Source organism: Dermacentor andersoni, chromosome 10 (assembly GCF_023375885.2).
Source record: "Dermacentor andersoni chromosome 10, qqDerAnde1_hic_scaffold, whole genome shotgun sequence".
In the NCBI taxonomy this organism is placed as follows: domain Eukaryota; kingdom Metazoa; phylum Arthropoda; class Arachnida; order Ixodida; family Ixodidae; genus Dermacentor; species Dermacentor andersoni.
In genome coordinates, this window is record NC_092823.1 from 41,388,471 (window position 1) to 41,411,952 (window position 23,482).

General features: G+C 50.2%; 1 protein-coding gene across 1 annotated transcript in view; it reads left to right on the forward strand.

Moving 5' to 3' along the window:
• LOC126546264 (steroid hormone receptor ERR1-like) overlaps positions 1-23,482 on the forward strand; it is a 154,401-nt gene that overhangs the window by 20,265 nt on the left and 110,654 nt on the right. The window lies entirely within an intron of this gene.

A 23,482-nucleotide genomic window follows, 5' to 3' on the forward strand; every position in this document is an offset into this window, starting at 1 on the left:
CTGTCTCTTAACGTTATGCCTAGCAATCTTCGTTCCATTGCTCTTTGCGCGGTCCTTAACTTGTTCTCAAGTTTCTTTGTCAGTCCCCAAGTCTCTGCCCCGTATGTCGGCACTGGTAAAATGCCTGATTGTACACCAATGTAGTCGAACTTAAATCTTCGTTGCAGTTTGAGGTGTAGCCAACTTGGCCACGTTACCGGTTCTCCTGCACCGTCTCAACGGCGTATCACGAAGCGGGAAATCGGCAGCGCTCGGTGCGTGAGATAACCGGACCGCTGTGCTTGTTAGGTACGACACTAGGCGGCGCCTTGAGCGCCGCCGTATCTGGCGGTCAAGGGCCCGGAATGAACGCGCTCCGACTGTGCGATAGTGCAGTGAAAACTGCCGGGCGACACCGAGAAAGAAAAAGTAGGGAAACCGTCTGGACGATAAGGGAGCACTGTTAACGGCGCCTTGGATCTCCCGTTCGCTCGCGTCTTGCCGCGCGCTTCTACGGTACGGATTTTTTTTTTTTTTTTTTTTTGCCGGCTTTCTCGCGTCTGTGGTATCCGTTTGTTTGCGTCACCACAGTCGGCCGGTTTCCTTATTATGCGCACGAATTAGGGGACGCGCATCTCTGCCGAATTTTTTTCCCCGTAAAGTTTGCGAATTCGGGCTCCTTATGCGATATTGCGAATGTTTCGTCAAGTTTCGCGAAAAGAAAGAAACAAAATTAATTTTGTTCGGCGAAATAGTTTCGGTGATCGACCTCTGCGACCATTCACTCTTAAGCAAAATTACACCCTTTTGCCACACAACGATAATCGTCATCTGTCTTGTCCGTATTTCCTTTCTTTAACGCGGCGAGCCCGGCACTTTCGAGTAGCGAACGGCATGCGCGTTATCAGCATGACATAGCATTCCCGACAGGAAAGTAGCGGGTGCGGCGTTTTCGAGAAAGGAAACGCCAGCAAGGCAGATAACGATTGTTGTTGTGGTAGAGACACACCCCAAAGGGTGTAACTTTGCCTAAGAGTGTATACCCTTGGGAATCTTGTAGAATTGTAGAAGTACACCGGATGGACAAGTTATTTGGACAAGTTCCCAGACAGGCAAAGTCGCCGACATCAGAGTCGCCGAAAAACAGTCAATTTGATCTTTAAAACACAGTGTTGCTTGCTGCAGTTTCTCATGTTTAAAGTTTTCTGCCGCATTTGTTGTGCTGCGTATAACGGTAAATTATCGTTAAGAAAGTGCGTGTGCATCATCTACAAAGTACGCGTGCTTGAGGCAAACTTTAATTTTTTTTCTGTTTAAGACTTTTAATGTTTGCTTCTGTTGCTGCTTTTTTCCACGCTAGGGGGCGCAGACCTCGTCAAGCGTGATTAATGTTTTTTCTTGCGTCCATCGGGGTGGTTCAGATGATACGCTAATAAAAGTTGATTGATTTAATTAATTGAATTATAAATGAAAAGGGTGCTGAATCGAACAGGCGCGCACAGGCTGAGCCTGTTCAGCAAAGTAAACAATCGATCTAGTTAATCGGTCATCCGGAGAAAAGAAGAGGGGAGGAGGGGAAAGTAAGCGCAGATAATCAATACACTCCACAAAGAGTGGTCGTGCAGAGTTGTAGCGTCTGTATCGCCCTCTTTCTTCTTTGTCTTGCGTTTTTATGCGCTGCCCTCCGTTTCAAGATGATAGGCTTTACCACTTGATTTCAGCCTTCGTGTCTGTAGGCTGCGAAGACGGAAGAAAAAGAAAATGGCGGCATCTGTTTTGTCCGACATCTTTTTTTTTTTTCTCGTACACGTTCTTGGAATTCGAAGGTAACCGCCTCGCGGTCATGCGAGAGCCTCGCAAACCAGCCCGTGTTGCACGTATTCGGGAAATTCGTCTGCAGTACGCTGTATTTCCAAGTGGCAGGTGGTCACGCGTCTGCGTATACGTTATAGATGCTTGGACGACTACGCGTGTGACACGGTATTGAGTCTTGACTTTCTCTGGCGTGAGCTAGCGAGAGATTTTTTGACGCACCCGTGTGCATTGTACGACAGGTAGACACTTGAGCTACAGATAAAAGTTTGGATTCTGACGTCAAGCGAGATGGGACGACTCGAGAAGCTATTGCCGCGCGCCCAGAGTCCGTCGAAGAGCGAAGAAAAACTCTCCCTCGAAGTGTTGAAACGCAGATCGTCTTTGTGCGCGAGAACAGAGGAATTCGGCTTTCCGTAAGGGAACGCTGTATTTTGCGGAGGCAGGTGTTTCGGCTCGTGTATTGAACGTTTCTCGGAGAGTCATATATTCGTCCAGCGAGTGTGCGACTGGCGTACCAGTACACCGCTTGCTAACAGCTACCAATCGCTTGATGTATCATAGACCCTTTTCGCGGCGATCCCGTGTGGGCGCTGCCATGTTTGATCACGCGGTAACCAGTCCGTTGCCTTGCCTCAGCGGCCTCCGTTGCCTCCGCGTTTACAATGGGTGTGTATGGCGCTGGTGCGGCTTAGAAAACCTATTTTTCGGGAGGTATCGTAGATGGTGACTGGGTGGGCGACACGAAGTTTTGGCCACAGCTTCAGAGAACATGCAAAAAGCGCTTTAGAAGCTGATTAAGCTATGTCCAAACGGCGCGAGCAGCGTATATGGTGCTTGTTTTACTAGCGAGGCTAACTATGTGTTCCAAGCTAACCAAACTTTCCACTCATGAATTGAATGAGGATTAGTTTGTTTTGGCCTTCGTTCTTTATTTTGAAGCAGCGGCTTGTCACATTCCTGACTCAGCAAATTTTCTCGGTGTGGTCGCTACCTGTTTATTTCTGCCTAATCACTCCCGGGTGAGCTCAGTTCCGATAGATTTGTCCTTGCTGCGCACAGGGCTTCAAACGTAGCCGTTTTGTACATTGTAGTATACCTTGTAGCAAATATGTATTATCGCTAGTAAACTCGCTTACTCTTGTGGGCCGTCACGACATTCAGCTGAGACCATTCGTGCGCTGTCGGTGTGGTCCGTCATTTATTGGGCGTATATGTTGCGCATATATTCAAGTGTGCGCCCATTCACTTATTGGCAGGTTGCCGATAGAGTGGGCATATTCCGTGCCAGTCGTGGGTAGTTGTGTGTGGATACTGTGCGCGAAACGTACCGTGAGAGGAAGCGGCGCTGCTCCCTTTGTCATTGCTTAACGATCGGTAAGCACTCTTGCCGACGTTCCGGGGCGAATAAATTTCTTTGAAAGTTAGCGATACAACGCTGGCGGATGAGCGAATTTCTGCATCCTGGAAGGAAGACGTACATATAGAAGTGCCGGTTACACGTACGGGCAGTTGCAGCAACGGTCCACGAACTTGGCTACACAGATTCATTCCATTCGTTAATATGCCAACCACTATTCTTGCGGTCAACTACTCCACACGTCTTCGATACACGTGGCTCAATCCAGCATGATTGGAGCTCAGTGCGTTAGCGAAAACTCGGCTGCATGTGCGGCAGCTGATCGCACAGAAGCAAAGTGCAAGCGGTAGTGGTTTCGTATTCGTGCGCCGTCGCTGAGGCGACGTGCGGCGCCCCGCCGAAAGCGCCATCTCGTTTTTCTAGAACGAACTGCTCCGCGTGAAAGGGTCGATATTAAGACCAGAGAATGCGTAAGTGGTGTGGAAGCGTCTTGCGTTTTGCTATGCGTGTCACCGTCTTGTTCGTGCAACACGTGCACAACTCTGCGGCAATATTTGCCCCCAATGCATTTGCAAGGACAGAATAAGTCCTCCTGACAGCGTTAGTGATAAGTGGTCTGTGGTTACGCAACGGGCCACTCTGCGGCAAGTTTACCCTAATGACATTGCAAGGATAGATTCGCACGCAGCTATATATGACACCGTTTTGCATTTCCTCCTCCACCCGCCGTGGTTGCTCAGTGGCTATGGTGTAGGCTGCGGAGCACGAGGTCGCGGGATCGAATCCCGGCCACGGCGGCCGCATTTCGATGGGGGCGAAATGCGAAAACACTCGTGTACTTAGATTTAGGTGCACGTTAAAGAACCCCAAGTGGTCGAAATTCCCGGAGTCCTTCACTACGGCGTGCCTCATAATCAGAATGTGGACCAGAAGTGCTCAGAGTCGAAGACCGTTTGTTACTATGAGAGAGAGGGAGAGACGGGGTTGACAGCGGCTGGTCAAACTCCGCCGCGCGATATCGAGCTTCACGGTGAAGCCCGGTGCAAAAGGTGTAAAAAAATGGCGACCGATGAGCGAGCCGCGTTAATGGCGGCTGCCGCTCGGTTCGCGGTACTATCCTCGTTCATGGGGAGCTTCGATCCGCGCACTCGCGCTATCTCGTGGCATGCGCGTTGCCTCTTTCGTTCCGCGTTGTTGGCGGGAGGCGCTTAGCTTTCCGACTTTCTATAAAGAAAGGGTGTAGGAGGAGAGAGACTTCGTGTCCAAACACGCACGCTCGTCCTCATTTGTGGCGGTCACATGTGTGTGTGTGTGTGTGTGTGTGTGGAGGTTACAAATGGCCGTTAAAGATCTAACTTGCGATTCCTCCGTCTCCGCAAGTCCCATCGCGTGCAACCCTCTTCCTGTTTCTTTTTTTTTGTTTCCCTTTACTATTTCCTGTGTGTCGAAATGTTCCGAGCCTTGTGAATTGTATACGCGCGTCGCAAGCCTTGATCGCCTGTCGTGCGCCCCCCCTTCCGCGCATCTGTCCGCCTTCGTGATTTTATTATTATTGTGATTATTTCACCGCAGAGCTTTGCGTGTCCGGGCGCGCGCATCGTAATTACGTTCACCTATAAGTGGTGCGCTCACGCTCTCATCGTTTAGACAACTCACCGACGGGCGGTCTGTACAACATATATGCACATACTCAGGAACATGTATGCGCGCACTCACGGGAACGTGTATACACATAAACACACACTCATTACTTATAAACACTCGCTTCCTCGCAGGAACCACACGGACAAGCGCTAACACAGGGCACGCGTACACATACACAAACGGGTTCATTAGAGAGCCCCTTTAGGGAGTTTTAGATAAGAGGTCACACAGCGCGCGCGTACACGTACACAAACGGGTTCATTAGAGAGCCCCTTTAGGGAGTTTTAGATAAGAGGACACACAGCGCGCGCGTACATACACAAACGGGTTCATTAGAGAGCCCCTTTGGGGAGTTTTAGATAAGAGGACACACAGCGCGCGCGTACACATACACAAACGGGTTCGTTAGAGAGCCCCTTTAGGGAGTTTTAGATAAGAGGACGCAAGCTTCGGGGCCCCCTAGCGCTTGCGTCCTTCCGGACGCTTGCGTGCCCCTCATCTAAAAGTCTCTATTCATGCGATTCCGACGGGGGCGGAACGCGAATGCTTATATATACCGCGCGTTCTGCATTTCGCCCGCATCGAAATGTGGCCGTCGCGGCCGCGTGCGATTCAGGTGCACATTAAAGAACCCCAGGTATAGTTGAAATTGATCCGGAGTCCTCCGATAAGGCATGCCTCGTAATCAGATTACAGTTTTCAAACGTGAACTCCCCTCCTCTCTCCTCCCCCCCCCATCCGACAATACTAATAAAGAAATGATAATTATCGCGCCCACTCACACGCACATGCTCACGTACGTATACAGTCACCCGCAAAAGTTTACGGGGCACGGCTTTCGCGACGAATGCGGATTCCTGCTCTGTTAAGGCGTAGTGCTTCTAATTTAATGGATCACAGTGTAGTTGGCAGGAACTGCTACGGATCAAAGCTTTTAATTAGAGGCTACGGGCACAGGCTTCGCGGAAATTTGGATCTTTCGCAAATCCCGCGTCTCGTAAACTTTTGCGGGTGACTGTACACGTGCAGTTTCATTCTGTGTTCCCACGTCGTTTGTAATGTGCGTTTGTAAGCACGCACTGTACACTTGACCTCGGGAAGGGAATAGCACGAAGCGTGCGGCTTGTTTGCGGCGAAAGGACGACAGCGGCAGGGCCGGCCTGCCCCATTCCGCTTCGTGGCGACGCGGTTTTTTTTTTTTTTTTTCGCTTCCTCTGGCTCGATTCAGAGGCAGCCCGTATAATTTACTTCGTTGTGCAGAATTGCGTGCGCGCTGATTTGGGGGTATAGGATGCAGTCGGTGCTTTTTGTCTTCCCGCGTAAACGACAATGAGTTATAGTGGTATGAGATCTCGTGCTTGTATCGCTAGCTGGGCTGGCTGCTACGGATTGCCCGCACGAGTTGTCGTCGCTCGTTCTGCGTTTAATGGTGGGACGGTGAGTGTTTTTTTTTTTTTTCACCGTATACGCCTATATCTGTATGCGTGTCTACTCCCCGCACCCCCTTTTCTTTTTGGCATTAGCGCATGTTTTTCTTTCCTTTTTTTTGCTCGTGCTTGGGTTTAACAGCGCTTGCTTTGGTGTACGGTTTGTACCTCCCCCGTGGCCTTTTTATATACTTAGCGTCCGCGGCAGTTCAGATGCAGCACCCGAAGCTGACTCATCGATTACTTCACTGAAGGGGCAGCGCCTAATGGTACAGGGGAAGTCAGTACTAATTAGTATTAGCCGTAATAATAGATTGCAGCTCGTTTGCATTCTCGTCTCCTCATATAGATAGACGCACGCATGGGCGGATCGCTAAATTTGGCGGCCGCGTCGGCTCTCGATCGCCTTGTTCTTGTGGAACTCTTCTCTCGTCTATAGTCCTGTTTCTCGCTTCCCGAGCGCCATATGCGTGGCCGTATGCACCGCTGCCGAGCGCGAGGTCGTGCGTTCGCTACCCGGCCTAGCTCCTCGCGATGGGGGCGTGGTTCGAGAACGCTCGTTGGATTTTAAAGGCGTTGTGCCTAAGCAATGCCCGTGTGGTCCTTAATTCGTAAATCCCCCCGCTTCTGCGTCCGTGGTAGCCGACTTTACTATTATTATTATTATTATTATTATTATTATTATTATTATTATTATTATTATTGAAAATATATACCATTGAAAGTAAGAAAAAGAATGCAGGGAGCAGTCCAGAAACTGCCACCGGAAATGGTACACAACACTTTCCTACTCTTCAGAAAGAGAATTATGAAATGGAAAAAGGAAGAACAAACAAACAAACAACAAACAAGGTGAAAGATCACAAGGACGAAAGTTCGGAGTCCAATTAGTATTATTGCCACAGGCATTTCTTCGTTCGTGCTCATAGATTCAAAAGGTCAGCACTCTTAACACGTTCATTTTGGTATATAGCTCACGATCAGTGCAATTCCTTTTGCCTTTTCGTAAATCCTTGCAGTTGTGCTAGCTGCGTTTCGGTTCTCATTAGCGTTGTCCTCCAGAGTGGGTTTTATGTCACCGCCGCCATCGCCGGATTGATTCCGTTTCCTGCTATACACTATATACGGCTGACACCCCGCCTGCTATGTACGTAGACGTCGTTTAATATATACAAGCGACGCCCGATATATAGCGAAAGTCGTTTCTCGCTCGATTGATCGCGTTTCTCGTTTATTGCGCGCGTGGCACCGGGGCGTTTATACAATCAATAAAAAAAAAAGAATGATAATAAATTACCCAGGTATTCCATCCCGAGTACAAAAAAAAAAAAAAAATCTGGCTTGCCATTATGCTCGAGTCACGTGATTATACTATATACGGTCAAGGGCACCGCCGCGCATTCGGCGGCGCAGGTGCTCGATTGCGTGTGGGTCACGTGCGTGTGTTATGCTCTTTCTATCCTTTGCAGGTTGGTCGTTAGGCTTAGCGTATCGCTTCCCGTATATATATATATAGTCGCGTGTACTATACGGTCCAATGAGCTGCCGCTGCGCCGGCTCTCATTATTTTGCCGTTTCGCCGCGCATGTTACGCGCACGCTGTACGTATTTGGCCATCAATCACTTTCGCAAACAAAAGGGGGGAGGGGGTAGCTCTTTCTGATCGCGTGCAGCGCGTTTGTTTTCGTTCGTTTGGCGTCTCGCTCTCCCTCTCTCTCTCTCTCTGTCTCTCCCACACTCATCTGTGTGCACCACACAAGCACGCACGTTCTCTTGCATGTATACTATGTACACGCTCCTCGTGTTCTTCGAGGATCGCCTATTTGTCTTTCGCCGTGTTCGTGGAGCTTTCGCAACTGTGTACGGCTTATTTAGCTGCTTGGTTCCGGAGCGCTCACGAAGACCTGTCCTCGTGTAGTATGGCATCCCTCGTTATATATATATATATATATAATATGCACATTGTCTTGGGTATTTCTTTTCGAGGTTTACTCGGAAGTGATACGGGAATGATTCATCCCGGAAGTTACGTCGCGGTGCGTGTGAATCTGTGGTACACGGAAGTTTGTTTGCTCACGTTCTTGTCGGCGCGCTTTCGAGAAATTTGGCGCTAAGTTGACCTGTATAGACCTCTGCGTTTGTCACGGGCGGCGGGAAGCAACCTTGCAGTGCGTTTCGAATTCCCACCGCGTACACGAGGAGATGATCACTTGTTCCACATACACGGAGATGCAGCTTTCGGCATCTGTGTATAACCGGGAGGAACGAAATGCCTTTCACGCGTTCGTAGCACATCAGCAGACAGTAAAAAAACACATTTGAAAAGCGATTGTGTGCTGTCGCGGTATTCGGGTCTGAGAGGGGGGGGAGGGGGGCTATACGAAGGTCGCCGAATAGGCAAGCTTAGTACCCGAATTATCGATTCAATAAAGCGCTAATGGGGCTTCAATGAATTGTCATATTAACCTACAAGTGTCCTCGGCAAAGCTTGGCTATGTCTTCGTAGCACCTTCGAAGCGCTGCTGGAGCAAATACGGCCAGCATGATATCCTAGTATAGTCTATTATTTTTTACTCGTTTTTTTTAAGGCACGAAGCGATTCGTCAATGTTTACCCGTTTTGACGTGACCATCTCTCTCTGTCTCCCTCTCTCTCCGTCATAGGAGTTGGGGAGTTTTGCTGCGTAATCGCCCCCCTTCTCGCCAGCAGCACCCTTTCCGCATTCCGAGCTGCATTGTGACGTCATGGAGGACGTGTGTGTGTTTTCCTTTTTTTTTTTCGCGGGCTTTCGCGATAGCGCAGGAGAACAGCAGAAACGATCGTACAGTTTAAAGCAACGGGTCTGACCTTTTTTTCGATGCATTGGAGCGTTTAGAGACAGCTGGAAGCAAAAATAGACTTCAAGCGGGTCTGTAGAAATAACCGAGCGGATGTTATCTGATCGGAGGCTAAAGTCGAGGGACAGAGTGAAATCTCACCCTCCACTAGGTACGTTACACATTACTGGTCACGTCTAGGTGGCGTGTCCGCCGCTGCCCGATTCAGCAGAAACTAAAATGCAGTTTTTTTTTATTTACCATCGTGAACAGGAGGAGATAATCGCTTCTTCCACGTACACGTAGATGCAGCTTTCGGCATCTATGTAACCGGGATAAATGAAGTGTCTTTCGCGCGTTCGTAGCATATCAGTAGACCAAAAAAAAAAAAAAAAAACACCTCTGAAAAGCGATTGTGTGCTATGCGTTGTTCGGGTCTGAGGCGGGGGGGGGTCAGCCTTTATCCATCCATGCATGCGCACGTTTTAAGGAACCCCGGAGTTGCACCGATAGGGCGCGCTTCACAATCAGATCGTGGTTTTGGTCCCTAGAACATCCAGAATTTAACTGATTTAGTGCGGGCTTGTTGGGCGATTGTTCGTATACTTGAGAAAAATTAGCGCTAAATCAGACGAGCGCTGAGGAAGAGAAATAAGGCTCGGTTGCGTACGTGTCAGCCGTTTACTCCATCGTCTGATTCAGCGCTGTTTAGCTATATACGTGCTGTTTGTTTTGAACGAACAAACCGACGTCTTCGAATGTCTGTCTATACACTGCAACAGAAGCGGAAAGGATGATTATCTATACGTCGTTCCGAAATGTGCACTTGCGCGCCACCCCCCTCCCCTTTTCTACCTTGTTTTTCATAGACAATGTTTTTGAAATTTCTTCTTTTTTTTAGTGATGCCTTCCAGGACAGCCGATATTAAAATTTTGCAAATCGTCCGTCTGCGCGATCGCGGACCGCAGGAGCGAGATGTCGTCCTGCTTGATTGCGGGGGTGAGAAAGGAGGCATCACGTATGCATACGTTCACGGAAACTCTCTACGCGATGTCTTCGTCGGGCAGTATACTCTCTCTCTCTCTCTCTCGGTGGTCCTTTTCAATTTGTGTGAGCAGTCAACTTGTTACGAGCTGTCGTCCGTGTCACTTCGTTTGTCAGCTGCACTTTTTTTTTCATGTTCAATTTTTTTTTTTGCGAGCTGTTTTCTATTGTGGATTGTCTGCGTAGATGTCTAGCCGAGTTCTAAAGAGGCTTGTTTTAGGGAGGGTAAACGGTATTTTCCGCCAGGGAAGCCGCTCGCTGCGCTCCAAATCACTAAAAGTCCGTGCAGTGCAGATGGAAACCGCGGTTGCGTCAGGCAACCAGAAAAGAAAGTCGGACGAAAGGCACATTTCATTACTATCCGATCATTACGCCACTAGTGTGCCACATTAGCCGCCTCTGATGGCCCTCAGTGCAATGCCGACGGGATAAATGCTTCGCGGAAGTATTAGTAGCTCGCAGTGGGGGAGAGCGCCCTCCTACAAAAGTCTCCGGAAGAGCTCAGCAGGCCCTCGTCACTGATTGGCTATCGCGAGCCCCTGTAGCCTCCGCTGCGCTGCACGGAACTGACCGGGCGCAGTGCAGAAGAGACACGAAAACGGCCGGTATATACCGGTGGGAAAACCGCGCTGGTCTTGCTTTGATACGCACGTCGAGGGCCTGGAAGTGGCCACTTTGATAGCTGGCGTACGCGAGCAGCTTGTCTGACTTATCGGTAATCGAGACGCGCGTTGGTCTTCAGTGCCGCGACACCGCGCTCGTTACCGTGTTGCTTCTCGCGTGGGAGAATTACGTTCGAGTGACTCTCTCTCTCTCTCTCTCTGTTTGCTCCCTTTGACTGCGTGTTGGCGATAACGAGATTTCCCGGGATTTGGAAGTACACCGTCTGTAACGTAGCGCACATGCGATAGCGCAAGAGATTTCCCCCGCGTTTCGAAACCCCGCCCGTCGTTTCCTTTTTTTTTCGTCGCTTCGCCTCCGAAAGTGAGTTGCGAATAGTTGGGAGGACCTCTTGAGCGAACGTATTCGTCGTGTTTAAATCTACAGTGAATAACTGTTTTGCCGCGCTAGCTTATTTCTCTTTTTCTTTTTTCTTTCGGGACGCGTTTACACGAACAAGAATTGTCAATCACTTAAGTATCTTTACGTGACTTGAATGCGAAAGCATTATGACTTCTCTAAATAATTGGTTACGTCCATGATGCGTGACGTCATGCATTGTCACGTGACCTTCGCAACTCTACCGTAATCTACCTTAATCAATCCACCTTGCTCTCATTTGTACCAACCTTAAGCCACTATAATTCACCTTCATTCACTTCAGCACCTAGCTTGTTCTGACTTTAATTCTGTATTCTTACTGACGTCATACAAGACGTTGTTGACGTCACTGATGATGAGCTTTGTTACCACCCGTTGCTTACAACGCCGGCTTTTCTGCCTCATGTTACATGTAATGCTTTCGCATTAATAACGATCCCACGCCGGGAAATGTAATGCGTCTGACTAAGTCCCAATTCGCCACATGGCATAAAAAATGAAGCGTTCTTCCATTATTTTTTCTCTCCCCCCCATTTATTGTTTAGCATGTAGCAGCACATAGAGCCGCCGAACTTAGCACCATGCTTTGCTGGAGCTTTTTACCGGTTCTGACGAAGTACACGGGATCAAAATTTTCGCGTACGCATTAACGGTTCAAATTTTGGGAATCATGCCAAACAACATTCCTACAAAACAGTCACCAATGAACACCAATACCCATAAAGCAATAGATCAACAATAAACAAAACACAGGACGAGTGATCAAACTATCGTTAGTATATTTCACGAAGTTTGAGTTATTTTTTTTAAGCTTCGACTGTATAGTGTGCTTTACATAACGGAGGTTGGCAGCTAGGTCTATGGCTCTGAATATGAGCCACGAGGTTTGCTACTACGGCCTCCCCCTGAAAAAGAGCCTGCTGGCCCTGCGCATGTAACACACGCTAATCTCACGCATGTCGGGACGTTCGGTAACTTTTATTTTTTCGCGTGACCGGCAGTATATGCTGTAACGTGCACCTACCCAAAGGTGACAGCTACTTCCCAGTTGTTCAAATACTTGACAGGGAAGACGTGGGGGATGTCAGTAGACGCAATGCTTAAACTCTACGGAGCTCTCTTTCTCGGTTTTTTAAGATACAGTCTACCTGCACTGAACAACACCAGCAAGACAAATATTCGTGTTCTGCAGGCAGTACAAGCTCAAGCACTCAGTCTGCCTTGGTTTGCCCAGATGTACGTCAACAGAGGCGACTCTTGCGATTGCTCGGGACCATCCAATGCGAACTCACATTACGGTGGAAGCCCTGAGAACGCACATCAGACATTTTGCACGTGCCCCCTATCACCACCTTGCAGCACTACCTTCAGACAGGCACCAATCATCATTCTCTAAAACTATCAACAAGTACAACGACAAACTTCCCTCGGGCTTCACCGCTGCATCTAAACCATCGATACCCCCTTGGTGTCTTATCAGCCCCACAGTACATCTCAGTGTACCAGGAATCGGAAAAAAGTCTGAACTGTCGTCGCCTGTCCTCAAACAACTGTCTCTGCTTCTTCTGCACGAGAGGTACGCGGACAGTGAACACATTTATACTGATGGTTCCACAAACACCCAGTGTTCGTCTGGTGCTGTGGTTGTCCCAGCAAAAACTATTACCATCAGCTTCAGGACTGACCACCCGACAACGTCGACATCTGCTGAACTAGCTGCTCTTCGCGCTGCACTCCGTTTCGTCAGTCGGGAGCCACCTCGACAATGGTCCATCTTCAGCGACTCAAAGGCAGCCCTACAATCTGTACTATCAGCTCTGCGTCGCGGGCCATTCGAACAGCTCGTATTCGATATTAGATGCCTACTCCATACATCACAGGAGAAAGGACACCACGTGACGTTTCAGTGGCTGCCAAGTCACTGCGGCGTCACTGGAAACGAAGACGCCGATAATGCCGCTCGGGCAGCTCTTGAAGACGCACAAGAAGAGGCCATACCGCTTTCACGATCCGACGCAGCTAGCAGACTTCGAGTGCTTGCACAGGAGATGACGCTATCTCTATGGTGCACACCAAACAGCCAGACCAACCAGAGCAACCGTCAATACCACCTGCCCTCTTTGATGCATCTCTATATGCCAACTGGACTCCGCCGAAGCGAGGCGACTCTGCTTTATCGCTTATGGTTAGGGGTGGCTTTCACGAAATCTTACTCATTCCGCATTGGAATGGTCGACAACGCTCTCTGCAATGCCTGTCTTTGCGAGGAGACGCTGCAACACATTCTGTGCGACTGTCCTGAATATAATGTTCAGCGACAGTCCCTGGCATCCGTTCTCGCGCACCTTGACACTAGACCATTGTCCCTCGACACGATTTTCACATGCCGCCGACAGAAGACATCGCAGGTGAAGGCGACGAAGGGACTACTTCAGTTTTTGAAAGAGACGGGATTGGACAAGCGGCTCTGACAGTGTTATCACGTACAATGCCAGATTGATGGACTCTACCGGACGATGTTTGTGTGCTGTGCTATGTGCTCTCTCTCTCTCTCTCCCCCTTCCCCATCTTTCATCGCCCCCATCCCTCTCCCATGTGTAGGGTAGCAAGCCGGTTACGCTAAACTGGTTAACCTCCCTGCCTTTCCTTCTCTACTTTTTCCTTCCTTCCTTACCCAAAGGAAAGGATGAAAAAAAAAAGTGGTGTTAATGTGAGTGACAGCTCTTTTTTCTCTCGGTTCTTTGCCTTCGCTTGTGTATACATACGTACGGAGTTGTGTACCTGCGGCTTATAACCGCCTGAATGAGGCTTTTCACCCCGCGTATCCAACAGCGAGGGAACGTGCAGCGGACACGAATCCCGTGGTAATCGATCGAAATGCTTTCATTTTTTGTTTTTGTTTTTTAACGCACGTGTGTCACCGAGACATCGAAAGGCGCATGTAACGGGACCGTGCTGTCGTTCTTACCCTCCCCCTCCACCCTTTCTTATTTTCGACGTGTGCAGAGAGAGAAATTGCTGGGGCGTATATGTATACGTGCGAGCTGTGACCGCGCACGTACATAACAACGAGAACGTCTTTGGAGAAAAAAAAACCTGCCACCTGTTGACATTTTACATCTGTCACTCCGCACCGTATATAACCACTCCTTCCTCCCGAACCGCGCGTTTATACATTTCATTACTCCCTCCTCTCCCCCACCCCCTCTCCCGCACGTGCAAGCATTGATGCGTGCATTATGTTCCCCGCGGTGGACGCCGTTATTTTGCGCGGATCCGCGGTTTTGCGTGCAGCACTTGCTGCGCGTATAAGCGACGTGTCAACGAGGTATAGGCGTTGCAGCGGCCAGAGGTCGCTATACGGCGCCCTCATTTAAGCGACGATTGCAGCGTTGGTGGAAGGAAAAAAAACAGGGATGAGAATTAGTAGAACTGGAGTCGTTGCAAGTATAGGTAATGACGGAGTGTGTATAGTGACACGGATTTTAAAAGTTATGGTCGAGATCAAGTGGGCAAACGGCTATAGATAGCGGTAGACGTAGTAAAACCTGGTTAAATCGAGCAGGCTAGCGGACTGTTTGTTTCGGCCCCGCTTCAAAGGGGATGGCAATGAACATGATCATCATCATCGTGACCACCTCAGCGCCGCCGACCCCAGCCGCTAGGGGTGCAAAGAAAACGAGATGACATAGCAGGCATTTCAGCGACGACTGTATGCGGCGACTTCAATTTTTGTTTTGCCGCACTTGTTGCGAATCTTGTTTCGCGAGAAGTATTACTGTGTCTATAGAATCCCCTATTATTATTACTTTTTAATCATTTGAGACAGTAGTCGCTGCGACACCCAAGGACAACCCGGCTTCATCCTATCATACGTCTGAATATTGCGCACCGCAGTATTCAGGAATGTTCGTGGAATTCCCTAGAACGTTCGCGCTTGTAATCTCTCGATCGAAAGGACGCGCCGAGTCACGCTCAGCGTGCGCACTTTGACATTTCTTTGCGTCTCGGATATTGCTGCCTCGCAACGACCGATCGGAGGTTTCACCGCGAACGCTTAAGCGCGTTCCTCCCGTTTTGCTTTCACCGCTGGCTATATACGTACGGCTGTCATATCCTGGCGTTGCTCTCAGCTGTGTATAAACAAGAACGTTTTATGCGATGTCGCTAGTGTGCAGGCTCGTGGTCATAAAAAAAAAAGACTGCAATTCCTGGTAGAGCCACTTCGTGACCGCGATAACCTGCGGCATGTAGGCAATTTTCTTATACGACGGCAAAAAGAAGGAGCTCGGGACTGATAGCGTGCTTGAATCAGCTGGCCGGGGAGCTGTAGGCAAGGCAGTGACACAGTAGTAGCTCTGTAGCACGTCATGGCCTGGAGGAGGTCTATATATACTGTCTCGCCCGACTCTGTGCAGTGCAGCGAAAGCTGCAGGTCTTGTCCTCCAATCAGGAACGAGAACCGGCTGCCTGGTTCGGAGGAAGGGAGGACGCCAGAGGGCTGGGCGGTTTACGTCGAGCCTTCCGTGATCATGCCGTTCCGTTCAGTCGACCCCGTACACGACCGTATTAGCGGCGGGTGGTGGAAGAGCCCTTCTGTGGTTCCTGTGCCTTGTCGAACAGAGGGAGAGAGAGAGAGAGGTTTATTTTAATATTGTGCAGAAACCACCCAAGAAGATTGCGAAAAGTAAGCGAGTATCTCTGAATCGACTGAATAAAGTGCGAAAGTCGTTGGTGCAGTTTCTTCCCGCTCCTCTGCGGTCACGGCGTCCACGCGTTGACGCCGAGCATCGAATCGCATCGCCTTTTCCAACTTCCGTTCCCGTTTCTGCTACAGTCAGTCATTACCGTAGCAGGCGGGGCCGCCGCCTTCGCCGAACCACAAGGTTCGCCAAGCTCTGCCGTGACGTGAGTGCCTGTCCGACCAATCAGCGAGGTCCGGAGAATCCGGCGCCTTTCCCTCTCCCCCAGTGACCTTTACATTCTGTCCGCTGGCTCCGCCTCTTTGAAAGCACTCTTCACTTACCTACGGCACTTCCCTCTGCTCAATCTGCCAGCGGAGAAATTCCGGCCACTGACCGCCAAAAACCTGGCAAAGAAAAACAAAATTCGCAGTTTCGCCCGAATTGCGAAGCATCGATTGGGATGGCAAATTAATGGACAGCTATACGAAGTAAGGATAGTAGCTTTATTGGCCGTATAAACTTGCAAACATCGGCATACTAACTAAATTAACAAGCATGGTGTCACGCGCGCACAGCCAAACATGGAACACATGTCACTCGATGACCGCGGAAACTCGCTGTCGAGACGCTGGAGTTGAGGAAGCCCGGCAGCAGCAGCGAGCGAATTGGCCTTCGTGCTGCCTCTCGCGTCAGCGCGAACTAAGCCGCGAAAACGCAGCGCGCGGCGGACTCAGATTGCTTTCAAGGTACAGCGGGCGGCCCGGGCGGGCGCGCGTGGCCGCCAGGAGTAGAACCGCCCCCTCTCTCCCCCCCCCCCCCCCCCGCCCTAGACTGGCGCGTAACGTAAGACGCGCGATTCCTCCCCGCTTCCCTCCCTTGCGTGAGCATTGAGCCCCGATCGCTGGCTCACCCTTGCACATACGGCGTATACGGGGCGCGGCGACAATTTTACCGCCCTTGGACTTTATGCGGAACCTGACGGCGATGCCGACGGCAGAAGTGTGCATGGAGTGACCGTATAATTGCTATCGCAATAAACAAGGAGCCGGTCGTATAGCGTTTCTTGTCCTAGATTAAATCGATATTGCTCGTCGATAGGTTCAGCAGCAATCTGTCATCGATGGTCTCTCGGCGGGTCGTACACAGTCTTGGAATGATCCAGTCGTTCAAGGTGCGAAATTTGGTCGCGTTTGTATGCGTTCGTGTTATAAAGAGCGATACACCACCAGACACAACCGGTACAAGTGTGTGTCTGTTCTTAACCCCATTAAGACCTCATTAACTCATTAACTACGCCTCTGTCGACGCTTTCTTCGAAAGATCCGTTTCCCGATGCTGTCGTCGCGCTGCACGGATTTGGCGGTACGGGGCGCCGCGATCTCCTTCCCGCGCCTCTCAGGCCGCTTGCATCGAGGCAGCGTTTCTTCTTGGGAAAACGCGTGCGGTGGCGCGCGCGGCGCCTCGCCGCCAAGGGGCTTTACTGGCGGCTCCCTCTTCGTTGCGCATTGTTGGGGTGCGTGACAAATTCATCTCTGCGGCCTGTATGTGTGTGTGTGTTTGCCACTAGGTGCGCTTTCTGCCTCGCGCGTGTACGGTGTTGTTTGCTTCCACGTGTGTTTGTGCCGGGCAACCTTTAACGGGGCGCGTCTCGCAGCGAGACCGGGAAAGGGGAGGGGGGGGGGGGGGAGACGAGGGTGACGGACAGGTCTCCGTTGTCGCGCCCATTGTCATGGTGATTTTCGGCTCAATGCGCGTCGGACGGGCGGAGGGGCGCCGCGCTTCTCCCCAGGAACGCCGCGGCAAGATTCTGGGTCAAAAAAGAAAGAAAGAAAGAAGGCTAGAGAGACGAGCGCGTAGCGGCATCTGGTGGAGAACAGATGGCAGAACTCGGTCGCGAGACTTGCCGGGAACCCCGTTTTGGTGCCGTAGGGTACAGGCACGGATGAGATGATGATCGTTGTCTTTTGCTATAATTAGGTAAAAAAGAAGGTAATAATAAACAGGTTTAACGTCCCAAAGGCAATGCGCGTTTTTGTTTTGTTTTGAGAGACGCGGCCGTGAAGGGCACCGGATTAGCTTTTGACCACGTGGTGTGTCCCCTAACGCGCTCCTAAATCGAAGTTACAGTTTAGCTGATGAGGACAGCTATAGGGGCTTGCTAGTGCGGCGTATTTCATTTCGTCGTAGCGCAAGCTGATCAAGGACAACAGAAAGGCACATCTGACCCACACAGCGCTAACTTTCAACGACAGTATAATTTCCCGTTCTCGTCGCTATATATACACCCTCGAAACGTCGTGCAACACGTGTATAATTTCGGTAAAAATGAACAAAAGTATAAACTGGGAACCACACGTAAGCAGTTCTTTGACTCGCATATTCACGGACATGTACACGTTGTCAGATCTGTGTGTGTCAGAGCTGCCTTTCCGTTGTCCTCGTTCAGCTTGTGCTGCAACAAAATAAGATATACAGTTTAGCGTCTCATTCCGCCAGTCATGGGGACGCGTCCCGCGCGCCGTTTCCGGGCTTCGAACCCGCGACCTCGTGTGCTCGTCAGCAGACCGCCGTACCCGATGAGCCGCCACTGCTGTTGTATCGGCGAGACATTGTCTCAACTCTTTCCGACAACTATAGCAATGCCCCGTTGCACATGCTGAGGCGTGGCCTCATGAAAAGGACGTCCGTCGGATTGGATGCAAAGAGACCTTTACGAGCGTCCCTCCTTGGAACAGCGTGGCGGCTGGTGGTGCCCGTGTGTGCTTGTTTGTAATTGTGCATTTCTTCGACGTTTGCTATTCTCGGCACTTCGGATCGACCTGTTCGTTGTTCGTGTTAACCCTTTCGTTACCGCGCCTGTAGGAACGCGATCTATTTGATGGACGGTTCTTTATTTTTATTTTTTTTTGCCACGCGTTGTTAAGCATTTCCGTTGGAATTATCTTACCAACAGCAACGCTATATACACGCACCGTCTGTAATGACGACTGAACTTGAACTATTTGTCAGATTTGCATTTTTTTGGGCAGATTGGGGAAGCCCGGACATAATAAAGCTGCCACTGAAGGTATCGTCAATGCTTTGTAGCGTCTAGTGTTCCTAGCAGCTCCTCAACAAAACGACACAAAAATTTGCTCTGTGGTCGACTTGGAACGTAGTTTTTAAACGACAGCAGCAGTGAAGACACAGACGCTTCTCTGGGGTTGTCAATTTTCCGACCCGATGTATGGGCTGTTATAACGATGTCTCATATAACGCTGTTTGCTCATGAGTGCACGTTGTTTCGATAATTGTGTTTGACTATAATATCAAGTGCAGCATTGTTTTCTCCACCGTGGGTTGCTTTTATTCATCACTGCTTCGACAGCATATATGTACAAATTATTATGAGCAACCCTTCCCCATCGTTCGGGCTTTCCACTCACACAAGAGCACGCAGTCGATTTCATGACCGACCTTCGACCGATGCTAGGCTAGCAGTCTAATCTCTTACATATTTTGAACGGCGCCTGTGCAAGTGCCCGTATTCATTGATGTACAGTATTGTGCGACACTCCTTTTACTGTAGAACACTGTACTGGAATCGTACAGAGCATGTGTGGGCTCCAGCGCCAGTTGAACGCACACCAGAGCACCTCGCTTGCACAGAAGAGCTGATCGAACGCAATATCCGAGTATGAGGAGGCTGCCGCATGCTTCCCTGACCTGACAACCATTGCTTCGCGAGCGTACAGAATGCAGTAAAACAGGAACCAGGTAACGAAGAAGTTAACCGATCTGACCTTATTCCTCTAGAAACCGCATTGACTTCTCATAATGTTCGCTTTCTCTCTTTACGTCACAGCCGTGTTTGATAGTTCTCCAAGGAAGATGCACGAACCTTTCCACCATTACCTTTAAATGCCCGAGGCATTGTGCATCGGAATTAATACATACTCATTTACGTCTCGTCGGGCACTGGAACACGCTAAGAAAGCGTGCTCGGGTCTTCGCGCTATTCTCGAATTACAGGCACGAACAGTTGTCGTCGGGGAATGCTCTGCGTAACTCCGTATTCTCAGACACCTTGATCTATGTAGCTTCTAATAGCGGTTCGCTGCCCTTTGAATTATAAGTGCGATGGCGCCACTTGTCGATACACGCCCAAATCGGCAACACTGTGAACATCGGAACTTTGCACCGAGAGAAATGAGAAAGAGAGAGAGAGAGAGAGGTCAATTCCGGAAGCAGTTGCCTGGGCATTCTTAACAGGTGCTTAACAGTGGCGTGTCTGTGGCCCTGTGATCGCCAACATCGTTTCCTTGTCCCTTCACGAGTGTCAGCTTCTCCGCAGTGCACGTTGCTGCTTTTTGAACCGCAGGAATGCCTCCCGCAGATGGAAGCGGTAGCGGGCTTTCGAGAAGAAATGAAAGCAAAACAGATGTGCAACTCTTTCGTCGCGAGCATGTTGCGGTAATCTTTCTGTGCATGTGTGACGCATATACTGTGGTTCGGACAATACCAATCGCAAGTCGAGTACCAGTAATAGCTGCAGCCCTGTGTTGCTGCATGAGGAGCGGTGTGCTTCGTCCGCAGTCCGTGAGTCTACGCCCTCTAACCAGTTGTATGCTTGTTCTACGCGGAACCCACTATCCACGTGCTTTGCGCGCAAATTCGCGTTCCCCTGACGTCACGCATGGACCACTGATAATGGGTCAAGGCTTCCTTATCCCGGCTTTATCACTTTTGCTTCTTCCTTTCTCTCTATCTCTCTCCGTCTCGTAACGGCCGCAGTGATAGGCAATCAGCTACGCCGCGCCGTTTGAGATAGCGGGGACCGCGGATGGGCTCTTCGCAACGAGTTTTTTCTGGCGTTATCTGCACCGTCGCTTAGCCGTGCATAAGACGACGGCATGTAATGGAACGGTGGGCGATCGTGACGATTTCATCACACTCCCTTCCGCTTGTGAAAAGACGTCTCGTCACACTTAATGACGCAGTGGGTATCAGTGCAGACACGTGGCTTGTGTCGCGCTTGCGGGCAGCGTGCCGAGAGAACACTCTGACGAATGATGTTACAGAGCAATCGAGCGGCGCTTTCATCGAACACGTGTCGCGTCGTCTCGGAAGGCCCAGCCTCGTGTCACTTTCGGTCCGCTTGTTCTCGATTGCCATTGCGAAATGTGTTCGCAACTTAGGAGGGAGACAGCGTGCGCTGGTTATTACACTGTAAAATTTACACCCTTAAAAGTGAAAACGGGTGTAAATGTGTCTGACTTACATCCTTATGGTGTCACTTATACATATCACACCCTAAGGGTGTGAGTTATGGAGACATCTACACCCTTTTCTACCTTTAAGGGTGTAAATTCTTTTACAGTGTACGGGTTAACGGGGCCAGTCATTGGTCCCTAATGGATCGCTGAGGCACGGCCGTGCTATTCTGCTTTTAGTGCGAATGGCATTCTTGACGTTGTCAGAGCACTTATATTTTCGTTTATCTAGCTATCCGATAAAAAATATTGTATTCTGCGATCCCGAAGGTAACGTAGTCTAAAAAAGGAGATGCGGGTCGTTCGCGTGGGTATGTGGCACTTGGGTACGTGCCCCTGCGGCCACTGGACACGGGCCTCTGGGTATGCGCGGAATTCACGGCGGCCCCGCCAGATGGCGCAACGTGTCCAGAGGCAAGTGCCATGGAGGAGCCCGGTAATAAGCCTCAGGGGCTTTTAGGCTACGAATTCGCATACTTGGATATATAGTCGTCGTTGATGAGTTCTGCCCGAATTCTTTCGTTATTTTTTTTTGTGTGTGCGTGTGCTGGTATGCGCCTCAACATCGGGCCTTTATTATTAACGTCAACCAACTGTAGCCCGACTCGCCATCTTGTTGCTCTCGGTGGCGCAGGGGCTGCATGGCCTCCGAGATTTGCGCGCGAATCTCGGAGGCCATAGTGGCTGTGGCGTTGTGCTGCTGCTGAGCGCGAAGTTGCGGGTTCGATTCCCGGCCACGGCGGCCGCATTCCGATAAGAACCTAAATGAACAAACGCTCGCGGTAATTCATCCCGAGCTCTCCCCTTTATACGCCGTCCCTCGTTGCCCATACTGTGCAATTTTGGGACCTTAAAGGCCTCGACTTACACTTAAATTTTTTAACACCTAGAACTGCGCTCTAAAAGGATTTGACACCTTTTAGAGTTTACTTTCTCCCGCGGTAATAATTGTCTAAGATGTTCCTAAGGCATAAACCCTAAAAAAGCTGGTAGCCCTTAAGCTATACATGGTGTACATTTTAATATATACCTATGATGTGTCCGCAACGAGTTGTCTCGAGAGCTTGCGTTGAGACAAGTTCAGTGAAATGGTGGCCCTCCGAATGACGAGGCAGTTTTTTAGAGCGTTCGCGAGTGGCGCCCTGTGTCAGCCACTGGGAATCTGAGGCGACGCAATTAGACATCGCTATCATCAGCATTGTCTCCAGACACGAAGTGCGGCTTGGCGCAATTCCGCGTAGATTTCTTCGCATCCACGTTATTTTGTTTCATTCATTCATCCTTCTCATCTGCAGCGTCCCCACGTGGTTCTTTTCGGCCTTTCCTGTCTGACCGGTTTGCGCTGATACTTTCTTCCCGCCGGAGTGTAACTTTTTACCTCGACCATTATTACCTCCCCGCGACGTCGCACCGATACATGTGTGTGTAGCACGCGGCTTCACCGGGCCGTACCTCGTTTCGGGAAGGCGCGTGGCGTTGCGTCGGCGCCGCAAATTCCGATCTTCCCGCCCACCCACACACTACGTAGCTCCTCTCCCTCCCCGTTCGTCCCTCGTTTCCCTGTGGGCGCATAGTCGTCCCTCCTTACGGCTTCGCGTGACGATCGACGACGTGTATAGCCACAGCGTGAGTGTGCGGGGTGGAGGGGGGGGGGATCATCATTTGTATTGGCTCCTCCCTCTCCGCAACCTTTCTCGGGCCGCTCGTAATTGTTCTTCGGGGGGTGCCCACCCCTTCCCCTTCATCGACGCGCCCAGAATACCGCTTCATTACGACGGCGGCCCGCTTCTGCTTCCCCCCCTCCCCCTCCCAGCCCCAGACACACCTCGCGCGTTCTGTACATCCACCCCTGCTGGCGACGTGCCTGCTTCGCCTTGTATGGCCAGCGAGCAAGCCACCCTCGCACCCAGGCGCCCGCTTATTCCGTCCCTTGGCTGAGCACTCCGTGCGTTCGCTTTTTAATTCTCCGTCGATCTTACTGCATTGAAAAAAAAAAAAAAAATTGAAAGCAATAGATTGTCGCCCTGTAACGGTGACAAACGTTATAGTCGGGGGAACTCTGGCGCCGGCGACCGCTTAGCTATTATTGGAACGATGATTCGTGTATACGTGGATTTGTCTGATCCTAGCAGGGGTGTGCGGACAGTGATTTTTGAGTCCGAATCGAATATAATGTCGAATACTTTTCGAATAACGAACAGCCGTTATCGAAATATGAGACGATGTTCACATCCGAGTGTTCTTAAAGATTGCGAGCTTCTCTCGTTACTTAGTGCATTATGAAGCGTTGTCTGTTAAAAGTACAAATTGAGCATTAGCAGCAAACAGCGAGTTTATTCACATGCACGACAGGGCTCTTCAGAGAGTGCGAATTATCGCTGTATAAGCCTGTACAGTACGGCTGCATAAGTGACGTAGCTT